Consider the following 6,502-nt stretch of genomic DNA (forward strand, 5'->3'; position numbering starts at 1 on the left):
GTGTGTGTGTGCGTGCATGCATCTGTGCTCATGTATGTATGTGTGTGCGTGCATGCATCTGTGCTCATGTATGTGGGGGAGCAGTTTGTCTTTTTCTTTACTTTACCGTTGTGCATTGATAGTCTCCAGAGACGACATGAGAGCGCCAGTGCAGTGCATCCACACGTGAAGGCTGAGAGCCCTGGGGCTACGAGCCTCTGAATGGGTTCCATATGCGCAGCGATCCGCTTATCAGCCATTTATGGCAGTTCTGCTGTACCACTGCAGCATACCACACTTTACAAGCACACATACACACACAGAGAGAGAGAGAGACATCCATCTAAAGGAAGAGAGACAAAACACCAAGAAACTGACAGCAACACCGTGGCCTACTGGTTAGCGCTTCGGACTCGTGACCGGAGGGTTGCCGGTTCGAACCCCGACCAGTAGGCATGGCTGAAGTGCCCTTGAGCAAGGCACCTAACCCCTCACTGCTCCCCGAGCGCCGCTGTTGTTGCAGGCAGCTCACTGTGCCGGGATTAGTGTGTGCTTCACCTCACTGTGTGTTCACTGTGTGCTGAGTATGTTTCACTAATTCACGGATTGGGATAAATGCAGAGACCAAATTTACCTCACGGGATCAAAACAGTATTTATACTTATACTATACACGGTGATACAGTGATACAGTGGTGAGCACCACTTCAGCTCTTTCATGCTAGTCCTGAGCACAGATGCTCTCTACTCACTGTTAGCATCCTCTCTCCCTGGTGTAGAGAGGTTTTGTAATGTCTTTTAAGGGAAATGAATAATTCATGTCAAACCCTAGACTAACCCTAACCCTTAGGCCTAGTCCACACGTACGAAACCGATCTTTCTTTCCTCCGTCTTCTCTGAAACAGCATCAAGAATATTTGCGTCCAAACGGATCCATCTCAACACGACTCAACACGTTACTTCATACCCCAGGTGGCACTGTTTCTTTACAGAAATTGACCAAAATTTGCGCTTTACAAACAGACAGAATAGGCTACGACCAAATGGCTAGTGCAAGGAAACCAGAATTGTTTGTGTGGACTGATGGTGAACTGTCAACTGTAGTCAACTGTAAAACGAATAAACTTTATTTTACGGTTTGTGAAGGGTGCAGTCCCGTCCTTTATTTGGCTAATGCAGGTAGGCCTACTAATCACCTTTACTTTCTTTGGTTGTAGGATAGTCCGTGATTCACATTATTTTTGGCTATCACCGCAATTAGGCTACTAAACGCAAGGCTTACCCAAGTTCTAGGCTATTCTGTCGCCACATTTATACTATTGCTATAAAATCTTGGTTAGTAACAGTCAATAGCCTTTTGCCTGCATCAAATCGCGCATTCGCATTCAGTGTGCTACCATCGGCTTAACGTGAGTTCTAAGCGTCTTTCTTTGGTCACTCGACTGTGAATGCATGTATATATGTTGTAAGACATGTAAAATAAATGAATGACACTGGCACTACGCACAAATTAATGTAGCCTAAACTTACACCGCACTTTCCTAATAACTTAAGTTCTCTCGCGTCACTGACAGTAGAATGCATAAAAAAAACACCGGGAAAAACAGTGTTCAGTCCACCAAGTCATAAGCTATCGGCGCTGCGCAGCACCAGTTGTGATATTTATCTTACGGAGTGTAATCGTAGGTAATGTCATGTATGAAAACTAGTATTGTTAGGCAATACTATAAGTGCAAGTCCAGGGCAGCTGAGGTGTGGCAATGACATCATCGATACGCAAGCAGAATGTGCGGTTTCGCTGTCTAAACGAATTCAAACGGGCTACGGTTTCAGATTTCTCCACTCTGGGACCAGGTTTCAGAAAGGTGCAGTTTCGGGCAGTGCGTTTACAGGATTCGTTTGGACGCTCGGCCAAGACGAAGCAAAACCTCTGCGTTTAACCTAAAAAGCGTCTCCGTGTGGACGGGCCCTAACACTTAAGGGCTGCTTGGCTGACAGCTTAGGGAAATATTGTGTTTCTCAGGAACAATGGGGATGTAGATATCTCATAACATTCATGTTTTCGTCATGACAACAGAGCCCATCTGGCTAAGCAAAAAATATTTCAGTGATACAATGGCAAAATAACATTCTCAATTTATTGGCTGTTTATGAAAGTGGTGTTGAAAAACAAATATATATAAGCCTTCCTGGAAGTAATGTTCTCACTCTGCTTTCAGTCATGATGATGTCTTTAGAGGTCAATGCTTGATGCTCTTTACTGGCTCTGATAGTATGACTGACTGTGTGGGGGGATGACAACTCTCATCTGGGACCTGGGGGCTCAGCTGCTAGACACTGTGCATAGTGCCTTAATTGAGATCAGTTTCCAGATGACTTACTGCGCAGAGCCTCTGACAAACGTCCCTCAGCTCCATCTAGGAAGAGCAGCTGAACAGTGTGGTTGGGAATCCAAAATAAATAGAGAAAACAAAACAATTCTTATACTGTTTTTTTTTTTTTATTCCTTTTAGAGAGAGAGAGAGACAGAAAATAAAAAAACAGTTTTTGGTCAGTTTTTGGCCCCTTAAATGTGTACTGGAATTTTGTTTTTCTGTATATCATTCATTCTGTAGTAATGTCTGATATTTGAAAATCTGTTTCCTGTAGACCTTTGTGAAATTGTTTTTGACTGGCAGTCCCATGTGTTTTCCTCTATCAAAGACTGTAGTTCCCTTTATGGACACAGGGTGGAGCCATACCTCTCTCTATCCACTTGCCATCCATTCTTCAAAAACACGCCCTGTGATGCTTTAGTCACTTTCATCCCAGGTCCATGTTGTTCTCATGTTATTCATTCCTTGTGTTGTCCTTCATCTATAATGCATTATTTATTTAAATCATCATTTTGAAGAGAGAGAGGGAGGGGGTTGTTGAGTTCATGTTTTTCAGGTCTGCAAGATGTTAAACTGGCTACTACTTGATTCGCTGGGGGCTGAGGAATGCTGTTAATTGCCATGTTGCAAAGAGGGGTCTGTGGAGCAGCTGACCCTTAAGAGAGGGGCTGATGTGCAGGAGCACGTCACAAGGCCCAGCTAGCCCTGGAGCACGGAGCCCAGAGACCAGGCCAGGCACTCAGATGTAGCAGCACCCCAGGAGAGCACCAGACTGCTCTGTGGATCACACACACACACACTGTGTTATTAAACCAAGGTACTGCAGTTCTCCTTTTCTGTTTTGCATGTGACCACAGGTCATATCATTACAAATTATAGGAATACACATTGAAGTGTTAACAAAGGAGATAAATATCCTCTTGGTGACCAGGCTTTATGAACAGTGAAATTGTGTATAGGAAACAGTCATATAAACAGTAATGAAACAGTGACTGTCTAGTGATTATTACAAGTGAAGCCAAGAATATGCCATTTTGTCCGCAGACTGCAAAACATTGGTATTTACTCAACGTTCTGTCTGAAGATGACAAACACAGTTTGTTCTTTCCACATTCCATTTCATATGTGACCCAGAGACTACTACAAGTCAGAGGATGTGCCTTAGGGTAAAAATCCACCCAACTCTAATTGACAGTCACTCCCTTTGTGTAACCACTCTGAGAAATAAGTGTGACTGTCGTGCTGCAGCACCATATTGGAAGTGTTAGCTGGCAGGGGCGGGCAGCTTGTTGATGTTTATCACCCTGCTGGAACAGACTGTGCCCCTTGCCATGTGGCAGGGACTCCTCTGTCACACATTTCATACATATTCGCCGGTCTGTCACAGAAACGGTTTATAGCATTGCTGCAGAGGGAGGATGATAACCATTTATTTAACACAACCTAACATTATGCAAGTATATGAAAAGTTTGGTTCCAATACGCTATATCTTCCTTTTTAAAAACATTGAAAAGTCATGTCATTTAATTGTGTATTGTCAATAAAATTGCAGTTGTGTTTTTTTGATTGAGTAAAGATAAATCAAACAACAATACCCAATTACAGTTCTACTGAAATTACGTGGAAAACAAAATGAAAATGAATATTTATGAAAATTCATTCAAAGGGAGAATATAGTGTTTTGGAACCAAACTATTCATATATAGTTTCACAAGAAGTATTTTGTTCAGTCTGTAAATTCATAGTGAAAGGGGTACACTAAGGGCAGTCTATAGCACTGGTTGTTTGAGATATTTTGCCATCACGTGGGATTGTTATTTTGTCCACCATTACAAATGTCAGCATGAAAGAATTATAGTTTCAATCAAAAGGATGTAGAGTTTTTTGCTTCAGTTACAGTGTCAAATATTTCCTTAAGGAGACAAAATAATTGAGTTTAAAATGGTTTCGAATGTCTGTGGTTGCTTTTCATATGACCTCAGGTTAAAAACCTGACAAGCCTCCCTCGAAGCAAAATAGAAAATAACACTGCCGCCAAAGCACCAGTGTGCAGACTATAAATGTCAACCAGTAAAACGTCACGTAAGACTTTGAAATGTTTTTCACAACATTTACTCATTCACACAAGTTTGGCTGCTGGGATGGATGGGGGGGGTGGTAGTGTGAAAGGGGGCTCAAGTTTTAAGTTAAGAATGGGGCCAGCTCCCCTTTGAAAACAGATAATGTGAAACACCTGAAGGTCCTGTAGGAGAGCTCTGGTTCTTGGTAGACATTCCACAAACGCTATAATTTTACTGCTGTAATTACACACAGCTTTTACAAATAAAGATCATAGAATAAGCAGGGCAAATGTATTAGTTAGCATATGCCAGGCACAATCAGTCTGAGGTGCCTTGGAAACAGATAAACATGTCTCGTTTGAACAGTTTTTGGTTGATAGTTTAGCTTTACTTAAGCTTTCACCTAAATCTAGTCCTCTTCCTGAATATAATATGTATATCTTCTTTTTTTCTGTACGATAATGTGCTTATACTAACCTTAAAGCACTTTGTTGTATTCCTGTGAATACATTTAAGGAGAAAGGTTGTGACCTCTAAACTGTCTGTTAGTTACACCCATAGTAACCCATGATTTGTTTTGGGGGGGGGGATAAGAAGGGCTTTTAGTGCCAAAAATATGAATTGCTGGTGTCCAGTGTTGGCCTCACAGACAGCCACACCCCTTGAGTGACGTAAGATTTTAGATTTTTTTATTTGAATTTTTGATTTTGTCATAACTATGATACTCCTGCTATCACAGTATGGAGTGTTGTTTTTCCTGGCAGGCGCCAAAGTGCATCTGTGAAAAAAGAGTTTGGAACAGCATCTGAAATGCATCAGACTTTGACTTTAGTCCGATTTGGTGGAGCCATTCATTTAATCCATATTTTGGCTGGAAAGGTTCAGAATCATTTCAAAATGTGCATATAGACATGCCAAAACAACTTGGTCTATTTAGTGAACCTGCGTTTGAAATGCCTGCATTACTAGAGGGTAAAGTTTACACTGAACATTATACATATGTTGTAGTGACATCCAAAACTCACACCATGATGCGCAGCCAAAAATAAAGTGTGAACAGAATTGTCCTTATACACAGTTCAGCTTCTTTGCAGTTCCACTCCACTGCATCATTTAATACTATGCCACATTAAATAATGAACAGTATATACACAAGTTTATTGGAATAAGTGGAATATATTATTCCTTATAACTGTGCAAATCTATTTTCTCTGGTAAGAGAAGTCATCCACATACTTTTAGATGCCATTATTAATGACAGGTGAAGAAGAGCCAGTTCCATCTTCTGAAACAACATCTGTGGCCAGCAACTAGTGAATGCAAGACAAGGGTAGCTGTACCTCTTGATGGTAAGAGATGCTAGCACCCATGGGTATTTACCTCCCTTGATAGCATGCTCCATCCCAATCTGAGGTGCCGCAAGTTGTGGGATCGAGCCCAGGCAGGTGCAGGACTGAACCAAGCGGGCAGTCAAACACAACACAGTTACACAAGCATTTTCAACAAAAACACTTAGGATAAAAAGCTGATCAGGATCTTTTCTTATTTGAGTTAGCAAAGACAGCACAGAGTACTGACCTTCAACAGTATTAGCAACAAAAAGGAAATTATGAGAAGATATATCACAGCCCTAAAATTAGAATTGGGGTTGAATTTAAACAGATGTGACAGTATGATACCATCACCATATTTAGGGCAAAATATTATATTATTGTAATTCTTTATGTTTCACGATCCAAAGTATTGAAAGTCTGGAATACATAAAGCGTAAAGAAGGACAAACATCAGTGCAGCACTCCACCAATCAGGCCTTGTAGAGTTGCCAGATGGAAGCCATTTTTTGCCGGAAACAGGAATTTCCCAAAAAGCACCTGAACAACTCTCAGACCATGACAAGTAAAATCATCTGGTCTGATGGACTGAACTATTTGACCACAATTCCCAACAGTGTGTGTGGAAGAAACCAGATGCACTGATGTTTGTCCTTCTTTACGTTTCTCTCATCCTCTCAAAGGAACTCTGGATGTCATTCATAGTGACTACTGGGTCCTTGGTTACTTGTCTGACCAAGGCCCTTCGTCCCAGATT

This window comes from Alosa pseudoharengus, unplaced genomic scaffold, assembly GCF_046254945.1.
Source record: "Alosa pseudoharengus isolate Yale_2024_CS ecotype anadromous, Long Island Sound unplaced genomic scaffold, YU_APseudo_1.1 YU_APseudo_1.1_scf_16, whole genome shotgun sequence".
Lineage (NCBI taxonomy): Eukaryota > Metazoa > Chordata > Actinopteri > Clupeiformes > Clupeidae > Alosa > Alosa pseudoharengus.